The following is a 25,034-nucleotide window of genomic DNA, read 5'->3' as shown; positions in this document are numbered from 1 at the left end:
GCTAAAACAAGGGATGGACCGTGGAACCTGCAGGGTTAGGGACTGGAGGCAGGCAGTGACACAAATGTCAGCTTTCCTGGAAGGAGTGACACAAATGTCAGCTTTGCTGGCAGGAATGACACAAATGTCAGCTTTCCTGGCTGCTCACTCCTCCCACTGCTCCCCACGCTGTTTTCTGGAGCAAAGTGTAAACATTTCATGGGAGGTGTTTGGTGGCTCTGCTGGCACTCACTCTGTGGGTTCTCCATCTGATGCTCTCCCTAAATACAAATTTGGGGGCTCCGGTTGCCAGCTCTGAGCTGCAGTGGGCTCAGTGTGGGGTGAGGGCCAGGCTGGTGGAGCTGGGGAGCAGAACTGGGTGAACTGGGCTCTGCCCCCCATATTTGGGCCAGGACAGAGCCCAGCTCCCACCCTGAGAGCTCTGTGGGGCTGAATAAAGGCAAAACACCAAATTTGGGTTCATCATTAGCATGGGCAGGTGCATGTTAAATAGGGCTGGTAAATAGGGACTTGTGGGGCTTCATTATTGACTTTGAAACAAAGAGGTTTTAATCCATCTCCTTAGTTAAGGAAATTGTTATCTTGGAGCCCTTCTGCTCTGTTTATCCTGGGTGTAAATGAAAAGAGATTCTTTGCTCTAAATCTCCTAATCTTGACACAAAAGCAACAGCAACAGGTTCAACCCCCCGAGGAAGGCAGGAGGTGTAACACTGCAGCAAGGCCTGCAAATCAATGATTAATGCTTCGGGGTTTTAATTAATCTCCCATTTAATAATGGGGGATCAGGGGTCAAGGAGCTTCTCCAGGGCCACTCCTGGCAGTGGGACACAACTGAGCAGGGGTGGGAAGGAGGAATATTTTTACCAGAACCCAGCAGGGTTATCTGCCTAAATCCAGGCCCGAGGCCCCTCAGCCTCCTCCCAGCCCCACCTCATACCCTGGGATGTTTTTTCAGGACCAGGGGAACATTTCCATCTCCTGTGAGCCACCAGGTGCTCCAGGAACAGCCAGTGATGCTGTTCTTAGTCACAAGGGGTGGCTGAAGGAGACTGCTCCTGTTCCTTTGCTCCATCCACTCTGTTCTTCCCCAAACACCATTTCCTCTGAGCTGCTCTGAAATTGGATTTCAATTGACCAACAGCTCCAGGAGTCACAGAGTCAGGGAATGCTTTGTGGTTTTTGGGGTTTTTTTTGGAAGGGACCTTAAAGCTCTTCCAGCTCCACCTCTGTAACGATAATTTCAGGATTACAAAATTCACAGAATGGTTTGGGCTGGGAAGGACCTCAAAGCCCACCCAGTGCCACCCCTGCCATGGCAGGGACACCTCCCACTGTCCCAGGTGCTTCAACCTGGGCTCTTCCAGGGATTTGGGACATTCCAGGGATTTGGGACATTGCAGGGATTTGGGGCATTCCCACCTCTCTGGGCAGCCCTAAGGAGGCAGAACTGGAAACACAAACCCTGGGTGTTCCCGAGGGACTGATGGGGGCCCTGCACTCCTGATCCCCCATGGGAATATCCATGTCCCTCCTGTGGGAGGGAGATGCAGGGCTTGCAGCAGGATTTCTGTGGTTTGTGCTCATTCCCAGTTTTCCCTCACAGCAGCTCCTGTCACCCTCACAACCACAGCAAGCACCAGGAGTTTCTGTGGGATTTTTGGGGTCCCTCAACAAAGGAAGGTAATGATGAATCTGAACCCATGTTCTTAGAAGGCTAATTTATTATTTTATTTTACTATATTAAAGAATTCTATACTAAAGAATAGAGAAATGATACTTACAGAAGGCTTAACAAGATATTAACAAAAAACTCGTGACTTTCTCCAGAGCCTTGACACAGTGATTGGTTATTAAGTCAAAACAATTCACATGAAACCAATCAAACAATGACCTGTTGGTAAACAATGTCCAAACCACTTTACAAAGCAGCACAACACAGGAGAAGCAATCAGATAATTATTGTTTTCATTTCTCTCTGAGGCTGCTCAGCTTCCTAGGAGAAGAAATCCTGGCAAAGGGATTTTTCAGAAAATGTGATGGTGACAAGTTTCTGCTCCTCTCTGCTTTGTTTTTGCTCCTCCTGACAGCTGTTTGGTAACTCTGGTGCTGCTGTTTGGGGATCAAGCTTTAGTGCTGAGGTTTTTTCATTCCCAAGCACTTGCTGGGAATAAAAATACACTTTCTATCTGCTGGGTGTGCACGTGCCTTGGGCTGTGCATTCTCAGTTCTGGGGGGAAATGTCACAAATGTCACTTCCCACCCGGTGTCACTTGTGAGGAGCCTGTTGGTGGCTGGTGGCTCTCAGTTGTTCCCTCTCCAGGGCTGTCCCCAGCATTTCCAGCCCCTTTCCCAGTTCTCCTGCCCCTCTTCCCAGCCTGGAGCATTTCCTGGGGTTGTTGTGACCCAGCTGCAGGACGTGGCACCATTCACTCCAGTGTGGAATTTCAAATTCTTTTTATTTTGCAATCCAAACCTTTTTAAGCAGCTGCACCTGGGCAGCAAAAATCACTTTTTTTAACTGGTGTAGCTACTCAGGAGATCTCTGATAACTCCATTACCAGGAACAGGGAAAGCAGTGCGCTGGCCAAGCCCCTGTGTCAGCAAATCCCAGGTTTTGTGGTGTTTGCTTCCCTCCAGCACAGTTTGATTGGATTTGTCCAAACCCGCTTTCCTTCCCTTGGAGGGAGGCTGAAATAAATCCTGCCTCAGCAAACAGGGCAGGGCTGACCTCAGGAACGTCCCCTCCTGCAAAAAAAAACCTGGAAAATGAGTTTTACTTGAGAATTCTGCTGACTTTAATATCACCGAGCTGCACAGCTCTGCCAAAAGTGGGATTGGTGCCAGCCAAAGGAGCCCTTGGACAGCTGGGAACTGGGCTGAGATGGCCACAAAAGAGCTGCCAGCACCTCCCTGGGATTGTGTGGCTGCTCCTGATCACTGTTAATGTGTAGATATCCCATTATTATTAATTATGAGTTCTGCTGATAATAATTAAAATACATATTAATATGACAAGACTGGGATAAATCCCTTCCAAAGGCTTTCTCAGGGTGTACCCAGAGAAGGCAAATCTCCTTTTTCAGAGTATTTTTGGGATGAGAAGCCACACTGAGGAAATCCACCCCAATGCACATCCAGCACTTTGCAGGGAAATCTCCTGCAAACAAAAATTAATGATTAAAAAAAAATATTCCTGTCAAAATGGAATATTCTCAGAGGCAGTGCCAGCATTCTGCTGGAGTGGGTGGAGATTCATTGGGAGCTAAGGAGAGGGTGAGGATGTATCAGGAGCTGAGGAAGGCTCCATCCTGACAGAGCAGCACGTGCACAGTTCATGGCCAGCATCTGCTGAGCAATAAATCAGCCCCAAATTCACCCCCAGGGCCCCAAACCAGCCCTGCTGAGCAGCTCAGGTGCTGCTTGTACTCCCCAGTGCAGGAGGAGAAGCCTTGGAGCAGTTCAAAGCTCTGCTCCCTCCTGCCCCTCTCCAAATTAACTGCCTGGACACTAATTGGCATCTCCTCAGTGCCTGGAGCTGCTTCCGAACAAATGAACTCTGAAACAAGGCAGGAGAGCTGAGAAAACTGAGGTGCAAACAGCTCCTAATGGCTCTGAAAAGGAGATTTGAACTGTGGAGAGAGAGCAGCCCTGCCATACCCTGGTTATTTAGAGAGAGGGAGGTGCAGCTGTTTGGATTTCACAGGGGAAAACAGTGGGAAAGCCTGGAAGTGGTGTGGGAAGCTTAAAGAAGTTCCAAAGCTGAGACAGAACCAGGTGGGTCTGTCCCTCCTGGGCTCCCCAGGACACAGCAAAACTCATTCCTGCTGTTCCTTCCCCAGCAGGCGATGCCTTGGGAGGCTGCCTAGAACAGAGTTAAAGGAATAAAGTGGGGATTTATTAAAGGAATAAATTAGGGATTTATTAAAAGGCCTTCACAGGATTCACCTTGGGCAGCACAAGAGCCCAGCCAGGGCTGCACCCAAGCTGGATGAGGCTCACGAGTTCTCACACTTTTATCAGTTTTGGTCCATTTCCATATTGGGGTTAATTGTCCAATTCCAGCTCCAGGTTATGCAGTCCCATCCTCCCAGTTTGCTCTCCTCAATTCTCTGTTGTTTGCACTTTCTGGGCCTGAAGCTGCAGTGGTGTCCTTGGTTCTGGGGCTGGAAAGGGATTGTTTTGTGTGACTGAGCTGTGAGGAGAACTTGCTGACACTTTATACTGAAATAGAGATTTTTGGAGTTCGCTTGAGTTAGCAACATGAATTAAGCATTTAAACTTTAGCTTGTAGAATTATGTGTTGAATTTTAACAATATGAAGTTCAGAGTTCTATACCAATGCAGGACACGATCTGGAAAACACGAAAACTGAAACGGAGGGTGACTCAGGGAGCTGGGGTTTGGCTGAGCCTGGGCAGAGCCGTCCCCTGGAGCTGCTCACCGGGCTGGGCTGGGCTGTGCCCACCTGTGCCAAAGGAGATTCCAGCCCGAGCCTCCTGTCCTGCACTCCCTGTCACACACATCCCTTTGTTCCTGGGCTCCCTATCCCTTTCCCCGTGCCCTGGAAGCATCTCAGCAGCTGCAGTGCTTTCTCCTTCCCCTGTTCCTGCTCCTGTCTCTGCTCCCTCTAGTGTTCCCAGGCTGCCTCTCCTCATCTGAATTTTGCATTTCTCTCCCTGCATTTCACACCAGCTGGAAACACCATCAGCTTTCTGTCCCCCTTGGGAGAGGAACCAGAGCAGGGTCTGCATCTCACTCCAGTTCATCAGGGTCCATCACTCATTCCCAGTTCAGTTTGGGGATTTCTTTTCCAACCACTGAAGTTCCTTTCTAATTCAGGGAGCTGGAGGTTTAATGGGATGTGACACCTGGATTAGAGCCATCAGATTTTGGTGTCATTCCAACAGCATCCATCGCACCTGAAAGCCCTGCTTGAGTTCACTTTAGACTCAGTCTAAATTTAATTGAATCTACAAAAGCTTGTGGAGCTGTGAGATGCTGCCTGGAAATCAGAAAACACAAAAGGGGGCTGGAGATCCACGTTGGAATCATGGGATTGCTGCTGCAGAGGGAAGGTGGAGATAAAAACACCTCTCACAGAGATTGTGTCCAGAGTTCTGACTGAAATGTAACTGTTTAAAGAGCTCTGAATTGTGTGTTATTTAATATAAATATTCCATTTCCATGAGAATTTCTGGAAAAGGGCTTTGGGGCCATCAAGTCCAGTGATTCACCAGCACCCACAGCACAGTGTCTCAGGCTACAGGATGTTATTGGGGGTGTGTGTTCATTTATCTGTCAGGGCTGGGGCAGTTCTCTGCTGTTCCTGGGGCAGTTTTTCCTTTCTCTCTCCCCCAGCCAACCCTCCCTCCAGGAGATCTCTGCTGTCCATGGCCACTGAGTGTCCCTGCAGGGCTGATCCAATCCCAGCATCCCATGGGGAGATGCTCCGCCCAGGGGAGGAGCCAAGCATTCCTACCTGGATCCAATCTGAGCCTGGCCCAGCACAGCAGCCTTTGCCCCCTGCATTGCCAGAGGAGCAGCTTTCTGCTGCCCTGCATGGCCAGAGGGAGCCCAGGCCCATCTGCAGCAGCCCTGGAGCTGCAGAGGAAAACTCCCCCCTTGTGCAGGATCCCTGCTGCAGCAGAGCCACAGCTGGCACTGCAGGAGGGCTGAGCCCCCATGGATGGGGCTGGGACACCCCCTGGCACACAGGGGGCAGGGACTGCTCTCACTCTGGCAGTGGGGTTTTGTATCACCGCATTTGTATTTTTATTTTTCCTAATAAAGATCTGTTATTCCTACTTCCACATCTTTGCCTGAGAGCCCCTTAATTTCAAAATTATAATAATTCAGAGGAGGGGGTTTACAGTTTACACTTTCCGTTTCAGGGAGGCTCCTGTCCTCCTCAGCAGACACCTGGCTTTTCAAACCAGGACAAGACATTGAGCTGGGAGCTGTGTCCATCTGATGGAAGGTAGGAGGGCTCTGCAAGGAGACCTGGAATGGTTGGATGGATGGACAGAATCAAATAAGATGATGCTTAATAAGTCCAAGTGGCAAGTCCTTCATTTTGGCCACAAAAATGTGCTGTGCCCAGCTCTGGCCCCTTAATTTAAAAATGATAATAATTCAGAGGAGGGGGTTTGCATTTTCCATTTCAAAGGAAGTTCCTTTGAAATGTTGAAATGTTGAAAATTTCCTTCCTCAGCATCTTTTCAAACCAAGACAATGGCCACCACCAACCCTGTCCTCCAGCGCCACATCCACCTTTCTGAACCCTCCTGAGGCTCCATCCCTGCCTGGGGTTGGTCCCCAGGGCCACCCAGGGACAGGATCCCTGTGATTTGCAGGGGGAGGGAAGTGGTGGCAGAGCCTCCCTCGCCCAGGAATGTGTTCCACAGGCTGGGGAGTGGGTGAGTGACAGCTGAAGGCTGAGCTCTGCCGAGCAGCACAGCTAATTAGCACCTAATCTAATTAGCACCTCCTCAGCTCACCCCTCCACCCAGCCCTTCCTGAGCTGCCTTTTGGGGTTTTGGCACCCAGCCTTGGGCTGCAGCACAGCTTTGTCCTCCACAGGACCCGACAGGATGGAAAAGGAGGATCCTGTGGGATTTGGGTCTCCAGCACATCCCTCCTGCCCTCACCTGGTGTCCCCAAGCACAGGGAATGGAGCAGCTCCTGTCATCCCCAGCTGATCCTCACGGTTTCTCTCCAGGAACGCTGGGATTGCTGCTCCCAGCTCGTTCCTTGGTGGCAGAAACTTCCTCCCACGCAGGGAAAAGGTGGGAACCCAAGGCTTTTCCCTAAATCCCAGAATATCCCCCAGCTGGCAGGCAGGAGTGAGGACACGGCCCTTCCCCTCCTGCCTGGCTCCTGGGCAGCTCCCAGGGGCTCCTCAGGGATTTTCAGTGCCGGGGCTCCTGCAGGAACCCAGGAAAGGGTTTGAGCTCTTTATCCATGCAGGAAAAAGCAGAAATTCCATTAACCCCTGGGAGACTGCCCTGCAGGAGCATCCTGGGAGGGAGCTGGGGATCCACAGGGGTATTGGTTTCCAATTCATTCTGTCAGAAACATTCCAGCCCCGATGCCAGGGACCACCCAAACCTTCCACAAACAAACCTGGAGACATCCCAAGGCCTCTCTGTGCCCCTCTCTGCTTCCCCTCCTGTGGGCCAGAATTGTTTCCAGAATGATGAACCTGCAGGGAAATGCTCCCACCTGGCAAAGTCAGGCTGTTCCCACACCATCCTCCTCTTTATTCCAGCAGGAATTTCAACATTTTGGTTTTCTGCTCCAGTCAGGGCCAGAGGAAAGTTTGGGCAGAAAAAAAAAAAAAAAAATCTGAAGCTGAATCAGATCTTAAGCCTGGATTTAAAACAGCTGACATTAAAAGAACCAAAAAAATCCAGGGAAGAATAAAAAATCCCTAATTCTCCTGCTGATCTCCCTCTGCTGCCTCCCTGTCCTCCCATCCACTCTTCCCATCACCTTCCCTTGCTCTGCTCCAATTATAGATCCCTCCAGGCAGGGACCTGCCAGTGTTTCTGTCAGGGAAGTGCCAAGCCCATCCTCGATGCTTTACAAATAATCACAGGCAACACATTTTTTGTGAAATATTGAAGCTCTTCCTGTTAAAAAAAATGAAATCTCTCTGCCATATCAGACAGGATGAAATGTCAGTGTGCCATCCTTCCTAAATTAACATCCTTCCCTCTGTCACTCCTGCTGTGGCACATGGGAGCCCGCGATCCATCTCCTCCTTCCCACAGGGAAGAATTTGGTGTTAACTCTGAGACACAAACTTGTATAAAATTGAATGTCTGAGGTGGGTAAGGATGAGAGAAAATCATCTCAAATCTTCTTTAGCTGGCTTTGTTTGCTGCCCTTTAACTCTTCATTCCCTGAAATCCCTCAAAACGCCTGGAGGTGTTTTGGGAGGATGGAGGATGAGGCACCCTGTTAAAGGCTGCAGAGTTCTCCTTGTTCTCCCTCACCTTTTCCTGGCCCTGAGCATGTCAGGACCCTCACAGCTCATTCCAGTGCTTGACAGCCCTTTCCATAAAGGAATTGTTCCCAATATCCAGCATGAGGAGCAGAGAAATCCACTGATGGGCAGGGTCCCATGGGATTGGGAACTGGGGGAGTTTCAGAAAGGTTCTGCCCCCTGGGGTGGGGTGGGATTGGCAATATTTGGGGTCAGAGAATGGGCAGGGGCTCCTGAGGTGCCCCAGCTTTCAGGTCTCACTCCAAGAACACTCTGAGTTCATTTCCAGGCTGGAAATGGTGCCAGGAATTTGCGTGGCCAACGTGGATCTCGAGGATTTGAGGTGACAGCTGGGAAAGAAATCTGCTGCTAAAGCTGCTCTGGAGCTCTTTCCCTCTCTCTGTCACCCCTCTCAGTTCATTAAGGGCCCAGCCTTCTCCTGAGCTGGAATTGAATTATTTGCTTTCACCTCCAATCTGCCTGAGGTGGAGGGAGCTCCACTGGAGCTGGCAAACACAAACAAATCCCATCCCCACAGGGCTCAAGGGTTAATTGTGTTTCTCTCAGCCTCTTCTGACCACAAATTTGGGATTTGCCCCCTCTGCCTGATTCCTCTTGCTCCTTTCTTGAATTGTTTTGTGGAGCAGAGGGTTCAGGGCTGTGCCCCCAAAGCAGCTCAGGCTGTGTGAACACAGCAACTTTCTGCAAGTGAAATCTGCTTCTATTTCTGTGTTTGAAAAGGAGCTGAAATGCCAGTGGTGATGTAATGTTCATTTACATTTAGAGCCTGTTTCTATTTATTTTTGCTCCTATTAACTGCATCTTGATTCCAACAGTTGGGTTGGTTTTTTTTAATTCACTGAGGCTCTCTTTGCCATGAACAGCTCATTTTTTACTTAAAGCCTGCCAGATTTGGTGCCTTATTCAGCCCATAAATGAAGAAGAATGACAGGTAGAAGGGGAAATGGATGTTTCCTCCCCAAGGGAAGGCTCCTAAATTTGATAGGAGCTATTTCTCCAGGAACTGCTGCCTCTGATTGCCACCAGAATGGCTCTGGAAGGAGCTTGGAGGGGATCATTCACCTCAGCTCTGTCCTGGATACGCAGGGCTGAGTGTCACAGACATCTTTTATGGAAAATCCTTTCCTTGGGATTTTTCCTCCTGAGAAGCTGGGAGGCCTCAGGAACAAAATGCAAACATTGATTATCTGCTGCTGTGGAATGCAACAGGTGCATCTGGGATTGGTCTCATGTGGTTGTTTCTAATTAATGGCCAATCACAGTCAGCTGTCTAGGACAGAGTCCAAGCCACAAACCTTTGTTATCATTCTTTGCTATTCTATTCTTAGCCAGCCTTCTGATGAAATCCTTTCTTCTATTCTTTTAGTATAATTTTAATGTAATATATACCATAAAATAATAAATCAGCCTTCTGAAACATGGAGTCAGATCCTCATCTCTTCCCTCACCCTCAGACCCCTGTGAACACGGTCACAGCTGAGAGATTTCTTGTGCCACCTTCCATAAACACAAAGAGATGGATTTAAAATGCTGCAGAGCTCTGATGTGCATCCTGTGGCTCCAGTCAATGGAGTTCCTCAGCCCCAGAGCAGGAGAAAAAGGCAGAAAATCCTGGAATCACAGGGTTTTAATGCTGGAAAAGACCTTTAAGATGATCAGTCACCACCATGGTCACACAATCCACGTCCTCAGGTGCCATGTGTTCATCCCTTGGACTGAGAGCTGGATTCTTGCAGGTTTATTTTCCTCCCTGCTCTCATCATCTTCAGTTCTGGGCTCACTTTTGTTGATTCAACCTTCTGGGGTGCCTTTAATTTCTGCTGTTCAAAGGTTTCAGGGAGCACTGCCTTCCCTAGTGCTTAATTTGTTTTCTAAAGGGATAAATGCTCCAAGGTGGCTTTTTCAGACTGGGCAGAATTGGAGCTGGCGCTGGCAGCAAGAATTGAAGCACAGGAGCTCAGCTCTGCCTTCAGAGTGAGCAGGGACTGAAGGATATTGAAGGATTTCATTGTTTCTATGGCTATAAAATCCTTGGAAAATATAACCCAGCAGCTCTCTGTGCTCTTGCTCAGCAGAACTCCACAGAAATGCCCTCAAACCCTTTATTTACAGAGTTGTTGGACAAGGAGAATGCAAAATTAAAGAGAGGGTCAGGATCCATCCCGGAGCTGCTGTGCCCTGAGCAAATCCTGTATTTCACAGCTCACCAGCCTAAAAGTGCCTCAATAATCCCAGCCAGGGGAGAGCTCTGTCTCATTTTCCCCTCAGGTGGAAGTTTAAGGTTGTCCAGGTAAGCCCAGCTCATCTGAAACTGAGAAAATGTGCAGAGAAACATCCTGAAATCATTTTGTCCTCAAGGCTGGGCCTAACTCTGCTGCCAGGTGTAGCTGGGCTTGGTTTTTGCTGAAGGACAGAGCTGAGGTCCTGGACTGAAGATCAGGAGATAGGCCAGGCTTAAATCTGGGAATTATGGCTTAAACCTGGGAATTATGGCTTAAATCTGGGAATTATGGCTTAAAATCTGGGAATAAGTGTGGGAAGGCAGAGCTGGAGCTGCCAGGTGCTGCTGGCAGGGCTGTTCAGTTCCAGCTGTACCCAGAGTGAAAAATGAGTGGGAAATGCAGATGAACACAGGCAGGGCTGGGAGGAGAAGCTGATTTATCTCCCCCTGCTTGAGAACTGATTTATTTCCCTCTGTTTCAGAACTGATTTATTCCCCCCTGAGGTTTCAGTGGGAAAAGAGGGAAGTGAGGGGGCGGGGATGGCCCTGAGCAGGCCCAGGTCCTCTGTGGGTGCAGGAACCTCTGGCTCTGTTCTCTGGCTCCTTTTTTGCCCCACCCTGCCCTGTCATTCATTTATTCCCTTTTTTATAAATGTAATAATCTCTCTTTATCCCCACAGTGGGAGGGAACAGAAGGAATTCAGTGCTGGAACCATCTCAGAATATCTTTACCACATTCTCCTCTTTTGTCAATCGTCCTTTTTCCCCAGTTTCTCATTTCATAGGTTTGGAACTGAAGCTATTTAGAGCCTTCCCTTTCCCTGGCTTCTCTCTAAATATATCTTAGGGCTGCCTGAAGGGTTAAGAGACACACAGACATCCCCTTATGGGGAAAATGGGAAAGCACACCCCAGCCTCCTGCTTTTCTCTCTCCTCACAGCCGCAGCCACACACATTTGGATTTTGTCGTTATTGTCTGTCATATATTCTGTCATTGTGGGGAAACAGAATGAAAACAGGCAAAAGAAAGCAAATCAATATGCTCCAAACCCACTTTTTAAAAATTAGGTTATTTAATATGGCCATGGGAGCTGGCAGTTGTAGGAGAGGAAGGTTTTCATATTATAAATGTGTAAAAAACTGGGAATCTGCTTCCCTTCACACTTCCAGCAGTTCCCCTGGACAATGAAACCTGCAGTTGTATTTATTGCATTTCCTCATTTGTGTCTCATCCAGGGATGAATTTCATCAACAATTGGAGGTTTGCTTTCCTGGCCAACACAGCTAAGGGACTGCAAAGAAATAAAAATATAAATAAAAATATAAATAAAAATAATAAATATAAAAATATAATTAAAAAAATAAAATAAATAATATAAATAAATTATAAAATAATACCGTAATATAATAAATTACCATTAAATATAAATAGAAATAATAGAAATAATTGCTCCCAGTCTGTGGGTGTCACACGAGGGACTCTCCACTCTGGGGTGCACAAGAACTGCTGGATTTGGGGTTTCTGGGGGGTTCCAGCAGCGTCATTCAGGTGAGTGAACTCCAGGGCAGACTGTTCCCACCCCAGTGCTCCCCTCATTCCATGGAAAGGGCAGAACTGAAGGAATCTCTGCTGGATGTTGATTCCCACTGAGCCTTCAGAGTTCTCCCCTGTGGGTAAAAAATGACAGAAGCACAGAATTCCACAGAGTCCCATCCCCTGGGTGGGCTTGGAAGGAGCTTAAAACTCTCCCTGTCCCCTCCACCACCATCCCAGGCTGCTCCAAACCCCGGAGTTCCAGGAGAAGGCAGAGGTTTGGTGAATCCATCTGGGCCTGAAGGGGCTCCAGGAGAGCTGGAGAGGGGCTGGATGTGGCATTCACATCCTCTGAACTTGATCCCTTCGCCCAGAGCTTTTCTCCTGGGAAGCTGAAAAGCCTCAGAGAAAAGGAAAACAATTCTGATCTCATTTTCTCCTGTGTTGTGCTCCTTTGGAATGTGTTTGGAGGTTGTTTACCCACAGGTGATTGTTCCATTGCATTCTGCTGGGAGTTGTTTTCACTCTATGGCCAATCAGGGCCAAACTGTGTCAGGACTCTGGAAAGAGTCACGAGTTTTCATTATTATCTTTTTAGCATTCTGTCTGTATCCTTTCTGTATTCTTTAGCATAGGACAGTATTCTTTAATATATTATAGTATAATAAAGTAATAAATTAGCCTTCTGATAAGATGGAGTCCTCCTCATCATTCCTGCCTTTGTTGGTGGCCCTCATTTACAATAGACTGGGGACAAGGGGTGGAGGGACAGGACCCAGGGAATGGCTCCCAGTGCCAGAGGGCAGGGATGGATGGGAGATTGGGAATTGGGAATTGTTCCCTGGCAGGGTGGGGAGAGGCTGGGCTGGACCTCCCAGAGCAGCTGTGGCTGCCCCTGGATCCCTGGAAATGTCCAAGGCCAGGCTGGACAGGGCTTAGAGCAGCTTGGGATGGTGGAAAGTGTCCCTGGAAGGTTCTGGAAAGGACACAGGTGGTTTCTTTTGTTCTGGACTTGAGGCATTTTGTGAACCAGCAAGAAAAGGTTGGACAAATCCCACTGAGCTCAGAATGAACAATAAGAGAATTCTGTAAATGGGAATTCTCTGTCCTGTGAAACACAGGGATTTCAGGGCAGTCACTCCTGCTCAGGAGCCAGAACTGGGGCCAAGGAGCCTGGCAGGAGCTGCTGGAACCCTGTCCTGAGCGGGGTGGAGCTGTCAGGCTCTGCTCAGGGGGCTGCAGTCACCCCACAGAGCATTCCCTGCACTCTGTGACCCATTCCTGCAGCAAGACCCACTGAATTCCAGAGCAATTCACTAAGAAAGAGATAAATTGCTTGGCAGGATAATGGGGCAAGAAAGAACCTGGCAGGAGGGTGAACCTGGCAGGTTTTTTTGACCAGAAGTGCCCCAAATATAACAAGTGAACCAAAATTCCCTCAAGAACTTTGAATAATGAACTGGATGCCTCACTCCAGGCTCATCTGCTCAAGACCTGCTGCTGGTGTGTGTTTGAAAGCCCAGCTCCACCCTCCCAACACCAGAATGGTTTTAGAGCCTCGAGCTGCTGAAGAACACAGAAATGATGTTGTTATTGGAGTTGTGCTAATTCCATCTCGTGTCATTTACCCTGCTAAATCTGGGGGGAAAAAAGGATTGTTAAAGGATGGGGTTGTTCTTTAGGGGGAGAGTGTTTGTGTAGGTTTATTGCTGCTGGGTTTTAAACATTACAGATGATGTTGGTAAACTCATAATAAGTGGAAAGTGGTTTTACTTCTGGTTTTGCTTCTTCCCCTGCAGCTTTTGCAATTATTAAAATCCAGAGGTTACGATGTAATTTGTTAAAATCTCTTCTGAGGGATGCAGAAGGAATTATTCCGAGTGACTCAGACCTGCTGAGAGTGGAGGAGCTTTTCAGAAAGGTTTGGGAGTGTCTGAGTGAATCCAGGAAGGCCCTGCTTAAATAATGAGCTGCTAATTGCAAATTTATGGATCAGGACCAGGAGTTTTGGCCATTTTCTGGAAACTGCCTCCCTCATTCATTCTTGTCTCCCATGGGAGGTGGTTTATCCAGAGGATGGATCAACAAACCCTTGGCTGTTGGGAACCTGAAATCAGAGTAATCAATTTGCCGAGCCAGAAGGTGGAGCTGGGCTGAAGAGATGAAAATCCATGGGTGTGGAAAGGTTAAAGATCAGTGGGAAGGAGCTGTGGAATTTGGGAATAGCAGGAGTCCTTTAGCATCATCACCCATTTCTGAAAACCCAGCCCTTCCTGTCCACCCCTAACAACAAACCAGAGCCTTCCAAACAGAAATGCTCCTGGAGTGGTTTGGGAGAGGGTTTCAGGAGGGTGAGGAAACATTATGGGATGTTATAGTGGAAACAGGCCACGCCCATGAAGGCAGGAAATGTCAGGGAGGACTCCATAATATCAGCAGGCTAATTAATAACTTTATTATACTATATTATTCTATATTATATTGCACTATGTTACACTACATCTAAACTGAAACTGCACAAACACTCAGCTGCCCAGAATCTCCTGACTTTCTGCTGACCCACAGTGTGCACACACACCTGGCCCTGACAGGCCAAGGACACAAAACCCCATCACTGTGGGTGAACAATCTCCATGTTGCATTCTGCTTTGGCACAACACAGGAGCAGCCAATGAGATAAGAATTGTTCTGATCATTCTTTTCTTTCACTGCTTCTCTCAGGTTCAGGGAATTTGAATCTTACAGAGAGGGACTTTGGGCAGGGGCCTGGTGTGACAGGCCTGCTGTGGGTATAAGGAAACAGCCACATTCTTGTCCTACATTATACTGTATTATTCTATACTATTTTACACTATATTACACTACATCTAAAGTGAAATTGCACAAACACTCAGCTGCCCAGAATCTCCTGACTGCCTGCTGACCCACGGCCTGCACATGTGTTTGGCCCTGACAGGCCAAGGAAACAAAACCCATCACTGTGGGTGAACAATCTCCATACTGCATTCTGCTTTGGCACAACACAGGAGCAGCCAATGAGATAAGAATTGTTCTGATCATTCTTTTCTTTCACTGCTTCTCTCAAGTTCAGGGAATGTGAATCCCACAGAGAGGAGCTTTGGGCAGGGGCCTGGTGTGACAGGCCTGCTGTGGGTATAAGGAAACAGCCACATTCTTGTCCTACATTATACTGTATTATTCTATACTATTTTACACTATATTACATTACATCTAAACTGAAACTGTACAAACACTCAGCTGCCCAGAATCTCCTGACTGCCTGCTGACCCACGGCCTGCACATGTGTTGGCCGTGACAGGCCAAGGAAACAAAACCCATCACTGTGGGTGAACAATCTCCATGTTGCATTCTGCTTTGGCACAACCAGGAGCAGCCAATGAGATAAGAATTGTTCTGATCATTCTTTTCTTTCACTGCTTCTCTCACTGCTTCTCTCAAGTTCAGGGAATGTGAATCCTACAGAGAGGAGCTTTGGGCAGGGGCCTGGTGTGACAGGCCAGGTGTGCATGTCAGCTCTAAGGAAACAGCCACATTCTTGTCCTACATTATACTGTATTATTCTATACTATTTTACACTATATTACACTACATCTAAAATGAAACTGCACAAACACCCAACTGCCCAGAATCTCCTGACTTTCTGCTGACCCACGGCCTTTACATGTGTTTGGCCCTGACAGGCCAAGGAAACAAAACCCATCACTGTGGGTGAACAATCTCCATACTGCATTCTGCTTTGGCACAACACAGGAGCAGCCAATGAGATAAGAATTGTTCTGATCATTGTTTTCTCTGCTTCTCTCAGGTTCAGGGAATTTGAATCCCACAGAGAGGGACTTTGGGCAGGGGCCTGGTGTGTCAGGCCTGCTGTGGGTATAAGGAAACAGCCACATTCTTGTCCTACATTATACTGTATTATTCTATACTATTTTACACTATATTACACTACATCTAAACTGAAACTGTACAAACACTCAGCTGCCCAGAATCTCCTGACTGCCTGCTGACCCACGGCCTGCACATGTGTTTCACCCTGACAGGCCAAGGAAACAAAACCCATCACTGTGGGTGAACAATCTCCATACTGCATTCTGCTTTGGCACAACACAGGAGCAGCCAATGAGATAAGAATTGTTCTGATCATTAATTTCTCTGTTTCTCTCACTGCTTCTTCATTCAGATAATGAATCCCACAGGATGTCCCTGTCTAATTCCTGCCCCCTGCAGGCTCTGGACACGTGTGAGCACAAGGACTCCAAAATCCACAGGAGCTTCTCTCTGGGCTGCTCCCACAGCCCCTTGGGCCTGGAGTGACGTGCAGAGATCAGGAGGAGCACCAGGGGTGTCCCCACAGCCCTGTCCCTGCAGGACCCAGCTCCTGGCCAACCCTTCACCTCCAGGGAATTTGGGGTTTGTAGTGAACCCCTGAATTCATGATTCCATCTCACCCAGGCTGGTTAAGGCACAAATGCCCTAAATGTGATTTTAATCCTGATTTATGCAACTCCTCCCATTCAGATTTGGGGGTTTGGGTGGTTTTGAGTGAGGGGAAGCACCAGAGGGTTTTTTACCTTGGTCAGAGCTGTTCTCACACCCTGGGAAGGCGATCTGGACCTTCCCTGGGCACAGCTGCTGACCTAACTCTGGCTCAGGGGATATTTTACAGGATATTTTACTCCCGGATATTTTACAGGATATTTTACTCCCTGTTCCTGGCAGATTTCCCCATGGGACAGCTCCAGCACTTGGATGAATGAGAAGCTGCATTTTCCAGTAAAATTTTAGGGATTGGTCTGAGAGTTTGGCTCCTCAGCAAAGAGAGTGGAATTTGAACCCTGGATAATCAATCTCTGGTTTTTAGAGATAAATGTGAATCAGTTGAAGAGATTTGATCTAAAGGGTGTTGGGGAACTCCCTATCCAATAATCAAAGCTTAAATGTGGAATTTGCTGCTTCCAAAAATTTTGAGGTGTGCATTAAACAGCAAGTGGTGTGCTAAAATATTTTCTTAAGGAAAGAGAAAAATAAATAGAAAAAGGAAAAAGATGAGGGAGAAAGGGAAAGAAAATGGAAAAGAGAAAGGGAAAGAGATGGAAAAGAGAAAGAAAATGGAAAAGAGAAAGGGAAAGCAAAGGGAAAGAGAAAGGGAAAGAAAATGGAAAAGAGAAAGGGAAAGAGATGGAAAAGAGAAAGGGAAAGAAAATGGAAAAGAGAAAGGGAAAGAGATGGAAAAGAGAAAGGGAAAGAAAATGGAAAAGAGAAAGGGAAAGAGATGGAGAAGAGAAAGGGAAAGAAAATGGAAAAGAGAAAGGGAAAGAGAAGGAAAAGAGAAAGGGAAAGAAAATGGAAAAGAGAAAGGGAAAGAGAAGGAAAAGAGAAAGAGAAAGCAAAGGGAAAGAGAAAGGGAAAGAGAAGGAAAAATTAAATGTAAAAATAAAATTAAAAACAAAAATAAATGTAAAAACAGGAAAAGAAAGTGACAAAGAAAGCAGAAGAAAAACAAAGAAAAGAAAGAAAATAGAGAAAAAAGAAAATATTAAAAGAAAAGGAAAAAGAAGTTGGTAAAAACTGATGCTGAAATTTTACAGAATCTCACAGATTGTTTGCTCTAGAGGTGGAACCAAGGATAACAAATGGTGCCAGGTGACATGAGGGGAACAGGATTTTCTGAGTGATCCCTGCTGGATCACTCAGATGGATGGATGGATGGATGATGGATGGATGGATGGATGGATGGATGGATGGATGGATGGATGGATGGATGGATGGATGGAGGATGGATGGATCCAAGTGCCAGTCCCTGCACTGACAGCCACACCTGCAGGGTGCATCCTGCTCCAGCATTTGGACACATGAGGGATTTACCTGAGCTTTCCTACCTCTCCCAATTATTCTGTTTTACACGTGCAGGGAGTTAATTTTCTCTCTGTGTCTAATTTTGTATTCTAATTTTTCTGTTTCTAGAAGCACGCATTCTCTGGGCTGGAATTACACATTTCCCTGTCCCTGGGCCAGGCCCAGGAGCTGGGTCATTTTTTCTCAGAATCCTCTCTGGCTTTTTCCAATGCTTTTCCTTTTTCCAGGTTATTCTTTGGGATGGAATTTTGCCTTTGTGCCTCATTTCAGCCCTGCCAGGGTGCTGCTGTGCTGGAGCTGCTGGAAAAGCTGCAGCCAATGGACAGGGTCACTTGGGCAGGGTTGAAAATTGACTGATGGCCAGCCCAGGGAGGGCTGGGAATGGTGGGAATGGTGGAAAGGGTGCCTTGTCCACATGGGACCAGTTTTGTGTCCCCCAGGGATCAGCACTGAGCCCAGTTCTGCTCAATATCTTTATTGATGATCTGGATTAGGGGATAATTCACAGATGGCACTGAGCTGGGTGGGATGTGGATCTGCAGGAGGGCAGGGAGGCTCTGCAGAGGGATCAGGACAGGCTGGATCTGTGGGGTGACAGCAGAACTGTGAGGGTCAACAAGGCCCAGTGCCCGGTTCTGCCCTTGGGTCTCCATGGAACGTTCCAGGCTGGGGGAAGAGGGGAGAGGGGCTGGAGAACTGGGAGAGGCCCTGGGGGTGCTGGGGACAGTGACTGGACAGGAGCCCAGGTGTGCCCAGGTGGGCAAAGCCAAGGGCATGCTGTGCCAGCCATGGTGGGACAGCAGGAGCAGGGCAGTGCTCATCCCCTGAGCTGGCACTGCTGGGGCACCTCCAGTGCTGGGGACAGCTCTGGGCCAACCCCGGCAAAACCTGGAGGGGCTGGAGTGTGTCCAGGGAAGGGAACGGAGCTGGGAAGGGGCTGGAGCCCCAGGAGAGGCTGAGGGAGCTGGAAAGGGGCTCAGCTTGGAGAAAAGGAGAGACAGCAGTGGCTGTCACTAGGCAGGGGGACACCATCCCTGCCCCACTGCTCTGTGAGTGTGCAGCACCTGGACAACAACAATCCCACCCCATGGAATGCCCCAGCGTGCCACAGCTCTGCAGGAACCCCCAGCACCAGCATCCCTCCCACAGGGACACATGGGAACCTTTGGTTTGTGGAATCACCGGAAAACTCTGCCCGGCCGGGGGCTGGCACCTCCCAGCACAAAACACTTCCCAGGCAGGGCCACAGGGCAGGGCTGAGGGAGCTGGGAAGGAGCTCAGCCTGGAGAAAAGGAGGCTCAGGGGGCCCTTGTGGCTCTGCACAGCTCCTGACAGGAGGGGACAGCCAGAGAGGGTCGGGCTGTGCTCCAGGAACAGGGACAGGAGCAGAGGGAACGGCCTCAGGCTGGGCCAGGAGAAGTCAGAGTGGAAATCAGCAGAATTTCCCCTTGGGAAGGGCGGTCAGGGATTGGAACTGCCCGGTGGGGTTTGGAGTCCCCATCGCTGGAGGTGGCCAAGGAACGCCTGGCGGTGGCACTCAGGGCTGTGCGCTGGTGACAAGGTGGAGACGGGCCACAGGTAGGATTTGCTAACCCCGGATTCGATGATCCCGGAGCGCTTTCCCAGCCCCAGCGCTCCCTCAGGGACAGGACGGGACGGCCCCGTGCGCTGCCGGCACCTGAGGGGCCCCGGCCGCGGCCGCCAGGGGGCGCCAGGAGCAGCGCGCCTCACGCATGCGCAGCGCTCGCTGCCGTGTCCGCCGCCCCGCCCGCGCCGCCTCAGACACCGCGCGGGCGGCGGAGGGGCCGCACTGCCCGACCGGGGACACCGGGGGCACCCTAAGCACCTGGAGCACCGGGGGCACTGGGGACACTGGGAACACAGCGGGCACCGGGAGCGGCGGTGCCGAACCCCAGCAACCCGGAAACGCCGCTTCAGCCGCGGCAGTGCGCAGGCGCGGGGACAGCAGCTACCAATGGCAGCCGGCGGCGCAGCGGTGACGTCACAAGGGCTGTGAGGGGGCCCCTCTCCGGGAAGCGGCGCCGAAGGAACCGGGAGCGACTCCGGGTTCCGGGAGCGGCCCCGGGGACGGTTCCGGGCTCCGGAGGCGGCTCTGGGCTGTGGGAAGGGCTCCTGGAGCGGCCCTGGGCTCCGGGATCGGTTCTGGGTTGCAGGAGCGGCTCCGAGCTCTGGGAGCAAATGTGGGCTCCGGGCTCGGCCCGGGGCTCCAGGACCTGGACCAGGGCGTCCCAGCGGTCACACGGTGGCTTTAGGAGGGTCAGAGGGAAGAGTCGCCGCTTGTGGGTGACAGGTCTCGGTTGGGGGACACGCCGTGGAAGAGGCCGGCGCTGTGCTGGTGCCGGGGGAGTTTTCCAGGCTGGGTCTGGTTGAGGCAGCTGCGGTCCTGTTCGTGTCCCGGAGCTGCAGGCAGCAGGAGAAGGGCAGGAACCCGGTCACAAATCCTCTGCAAAGGAAGACTTGGAGGAGCTCAAGGAGCTGCTCCAGGCTGTGGTTTATCCATGATGAGCTTCCCCAAACCCTGTTCTGCTGCTGGCTGGCAGCTGCTGGCACACCCCCCACGCTTCCCAGCATGGAGAGAAGGAATCTGCAGCCCTGCACTGTGCTGGGGTGAATTTAGTGCTGATTTACAGGCGGATGCACCCTGAGGGTTAAGGCAGACCCTCTGGTTGGCATTGGATCTGACAGGCTCATTAGCAGCTCTGTGCAAGCTGCACTTGCCCCGTGCAATCCTGGCAGCTTTGCAGGAGGATTCTGCAGCCTTGAAAGCAGGAGATAAGACAGGATTGTGTGATGGTGTTCACAGGGGTCTGAGGATGAGGGAAGAGATGAGGAGCTGACTCCACGTTTCAGAAGGCTGATTTATTATTTTGTTATATATATTACATTAAAACTACACTAAAAGAATAGAAGAAAGGGTTTCATCAGAAGGCTGGCTAAGAATAGAATAGCAAAGAAGGATAACAAAGGTTTGTATCTGGGACAGAGAGTCCAAGCCAGCTGACTGTGATTGGCCATTAGAAACAACCACATGAGACCAATCCCAGATGCACCTGTTGCATTCCACAGCAGCAGATAACCATTGTTTGCATTTTGTTCCTGAGGCCTGTCAGCTTCTCAGGAGAAAAAACCGTAAGGAAAGGATTTTTCATAAAAGGTGTCTGTGACAGGAGTGTTGCAGGAAAGAAGAATGGTTGAGGCTGGGGCACACACAGCTTTCCAAGCAGAGCTGGGATAGAAGGGAATCTCTGTGCTGCCAGAGGCTCCCTCTGACAAGGTGTCTTGGTTTGGAAAGCCAGGAGTCTGCTAAGGAAGGCAGGAGCCTCCCCTGAAATGGAGAATGTAAACCCTCCATCCAAATTGCTATAAATTTTAAATTAAGGGGCTCTCAGGCAAAAATATGGGAGCAGGGAATAACAGTTCTTTAATAGGGAAAAGGAAAAAAAGAAAAAAGGATAAAATAAACAATGCAGTACACTGGAACAGCACTGACAGAGTCAGAACCCAGCCTGACACCCTGTGGGTCAGGGTGTTGGCAGCAGTCCCATTGGAATTGTGGCTCAGCCCTCCTGCAGTGTCAGGGGTGGTTCTGCTGGAGCAGGATCCTGTAGAGAAGGATGGATTCTTCCTCTGAAGATCCAGGGGAAGGAGAGGCAGCTGCTGTTCCTCTGGGGAATCCAGTGGAGAAGCCGTGCTGGTGTCTCAAAACCTCTGGATTATATCTGGGTAGGAATGCTTGGCTCCTCCCTCTGGGCTCACATCTCCCAATGGGATGCTGTAGTTCTTATCAGCCATGCAGGGACATTCAATAGCTGTTATCAGCAGGTGTCTCCCCAGAGAGAGGAGGGCATGTGGAAGAGATAAGGTCTTGGGGTCTCTGCTGCTCACAGTGACCCTGAGAAGAGTTAGAAGTCTCTTTTCCCAGCCCGGCGCTTGAAGAAGGAGTCAGAGCTCTTCATTTCTTGGTCTCAAGGTTGTTTATTGTTCCTTATCTATAAAATTCTTTCTCCTATCCTGCTGAGGTCAGCTCAGCAAGACAGTCAGAGGCACTCTGCCTGCCCTTGGAGTGGTGTTGTTATCTTTTTATACCAAAAATTATGTGTACAATGTTTACAATTACTTCCCAATACCTATCACCTGTGTTAGACAGTGAGCTTCTACTCTAAACCAATCCAACAGTGCCACTACCACAGCAGAAGATGGAGGCCAAGAAGAAGAAAAAGAAAGGCTGGACATGCCCAGTTCCCTCCATCTTGCCCCCTAAACCCCCATACCAAAAACCCCAAAATCTATTTTTTCACCCCATGATAAATTCACTCTCATTCTACTTAAACTTTTGTGGCTTATAATTCTTCATATAAGGTTGGTAATTGTTTTTTTTCCAAGGGCTAAAATCAAAGGCACAGGGGTCTGGGGCTCTGTGCCAAGGTCTCTGAGCCCCCTGGGCAGGGGTTCAAGTTCTCCAGGGCAGCCAGAGGAATGTTCTGGCTTCCAACAATAAGGAAAACTGCCCATTGAACAGAAAACTGCCATACAGATGGCAAATAGAATAAAATTTGCTTGGCAATCCAGGACACAAGGCACCCACCTGTGATCATCCCTGATCTCCTTTCCCTGCACACTCAGAGCTCCTGCCAGGACAGCTGGAAGGGGACAGAGCCTGGGGAGCAGCAGAGCAGCTCTGTGACAGCCACCACCGTGTCCTTAGGGAGTGTCCCTGCCCTGACAGGGGCACAGCTGGATGAGCTTTAAGGTGCTTCCAACCCAAACCAGGCTGGGATTAAAGACTTTGTGCTAATTACCCACAGCAGCACTGACACAAAGACTTCTCACTCAGCCCACCTCACCTCCTTCAGAGGGTTTTGCTGATTTTTGGGGCATTGGAGGGCACACAGGGCACTGCTGCTCTGCATTTAAATAACATTTATTGATCAGGGTGGGCCAAGGAGACAAAGGAAGGCCTGGCTGGTGACTTCTGGCTCAGAATTGCCCAGAGCTGTGAAGGTGCCTCATTTGCCTGGGCATGGACAGGTGGGAGCACTGATAACCCTTTGTGCCTGTGTGAAACACCTTCCTGCTCATTTTGTGCCTCTCTGTTCCCTAAACCCATGGAAATGTTCTGGTGTGTGAAGAAAACCCTTCAGTGAAGGCAGGGAGAGCCTTGGAACATTTGCTGAGCCCTGAGTACAGCTTTGATCAGAGCAGCGAACCCCAGGCTGCTTTTTGGGCACATTTTACACAAAATGTTGGAATCTTTGGGTTTTGGCAGCTCAGTTTGGGGTTTTTCTCCTCGACAGTAAGGATTCTGTGGGGTCACTGGTTTATTTCAGAGCACTCCTGAATTAAACAATACCTGCTGCTGAAGCTATTTTTGTCTTGTGGGCTGAATTTATAAATTGGGATATTTTTGGGAGTGAGCACAACTTCCTGCCTGCTTTCCTGTGCTGCTGCTAAAGATGAAGGGCATGCTGGTGCCTTTATCTTTTTATTTCTGTGCCAACAGCCCTAAATCCCAAATCCAGGGCAGTCTGTCAAGGAAGGAGCTGAGCCCCACCTCCTTCAGCTCTTTATGGTCTGCCAGAGGCACAAAAGCAGGAGTTTGAAATGCTCAGTGTTGGCTCCTGGAGTGAGGGGTTATCTCTGCACAGCCCCTGAGCTGCACTTTTTACAGCTTTTGGGTTGTTCAGTGAAAACTTGGCCAATAAAACTTCAAAAATTACCAAGTTGAGTGTAGAGGATCTGTGAGCAGAAGGCTCGTGCTGAACAAGGAGAGCTCAGAGCAGCTGCTGGCAGCAAGTGAATGTTGTCATTGTGCAGCTCCGTTAGAAACTGAGTTCCAAAATTGGAGACAAGTTGTTCTCCTGCAAGAACATCAGGGAATTAGACAGATTTTATCAGAATATTCTGACTTTGGACCATTTTCTTCAAAAATCTGCTTTAAAAATAGAGGAGAGGTCCAGAAGGAAGGGGGGTGGGAGAGAAAAACCCCCATTTTATTCTCTTCCCCCTTCACAGCTAATCAAACTTGGAATTTTTTTTCTGTTTAATTGGGATATCTGAGAATTCAGCAAGAGGAACAAAGAGGTAAAATGGCTCCAAACTCTCGTGGACCTTGGCACAGTTTTAGGGGACACAAAGTTACTGTCCCAGCTTCTCCTGGGAATTGTTTTGCATGAATATAAACGAACACACCCAGAGTCAGACAAAACTCTGCAATTTGGGCTTCAGGCTCTAACAAGGATATTTGAAATGTGAATAGAAAATACTTGTTAAAATCCAGTGCAAGAAGGAAGGGAGGTGTGTTTTCCTGACATTTCCTGGTTTTTAGAGGAGAAATCCAAACCCATTTTTATGTCCATGTTTGCTTTAAAAGCTTTAAGGAATGAGGGGGAAAAAAGCTTCAAAACCTGTGGGACCAGCACTGCCTTTGCCACCCATTGAACAGTTCAAGGTTTGCCAGGCCAGAATTTCCTTGGAGCTGCCTGAAACTGCCCGGTGCCAAGGGAGGGACGGGGTGACACAGCTCTGAGGGGGGACATGAGGGAGTGATGGCACTGAGGGGACACACACAGTGATGGCACCAAGGGGACATGCAGGGTGATGGCTCAGAGGGGGATGGCAAGGCTCAGAGGGGACACACAGGGTGATAGCACTGAGGGGGTGGCACTGAGGGACACCAGGGAGTGATGGCACCAAGGGGACATGCAGGGTGATGGCACTGAGGGGGATGGCAAGGCTCTGTGCGGACACACAGGGGGATGGCACTGAGGGGTGATGGCTCAGAGGGGACACACAGGGTGATGGCACTGAGGGGACACACAGGGTGATGGCACTGAGGGGGTGGCACTGAGGGGACACACAATGTGATGGCACTGAGGGGACACACACAGTGATGCCTCTGAGGGGGATGGCACTGAATGGACACACAGGGAGTAATGGCACTGAGGGGATACACATGGTGATGGCACTTGGGGACACACAGGAAGATGGCACTGGAGACACACAGGGTGATGGCACTGACGGGACACACAGGGAGTGATGGCACCAAGGGGACACGCAGGGTGATAGCACTGAGGGGGTGGCACTGAGGGGACACGCAGGGTGATGGCACTGAGGGGACACACAGGGTGATGGAACTGAGGGTGATGGCACTGAGGGGGATGGCAAGGCTCTGTGCGGACACACAGGGGGATGGCACTGAGGGGACACAGAGGGTGATGGAACTGAGGGGAATGACAAGGCTCAGATGGAGAGACACAGGGAGATGACACTGAGGGGGATGGCACTGAGGGGACACATGTTGATGGCACTGAGGGGACACACAGGGGGATGGCTCTGAGGGGGATGGCAAGGCTCAGAGGGGACACACAGGGTGA

This window comes from Zonotrichia leucophrys, chromosome 4A (genome assembly GCF_028769735.1).
Source record: "Zonotrichia leucophrys gambelii isolate GWCS_2022_RI chromosome 4A, RI_Zleu_2.0, whole genome shotgun sequence".
Classification (NCBI taxonomy): Eukaryota; Metazoa; Chordata; class Aves; order Passeriformes; family Passerellidae; genus Zonotrichia; species Zonotrichia leucophrys.
This window is presented reverse-complemented; position numbering follows the sequence as displayed.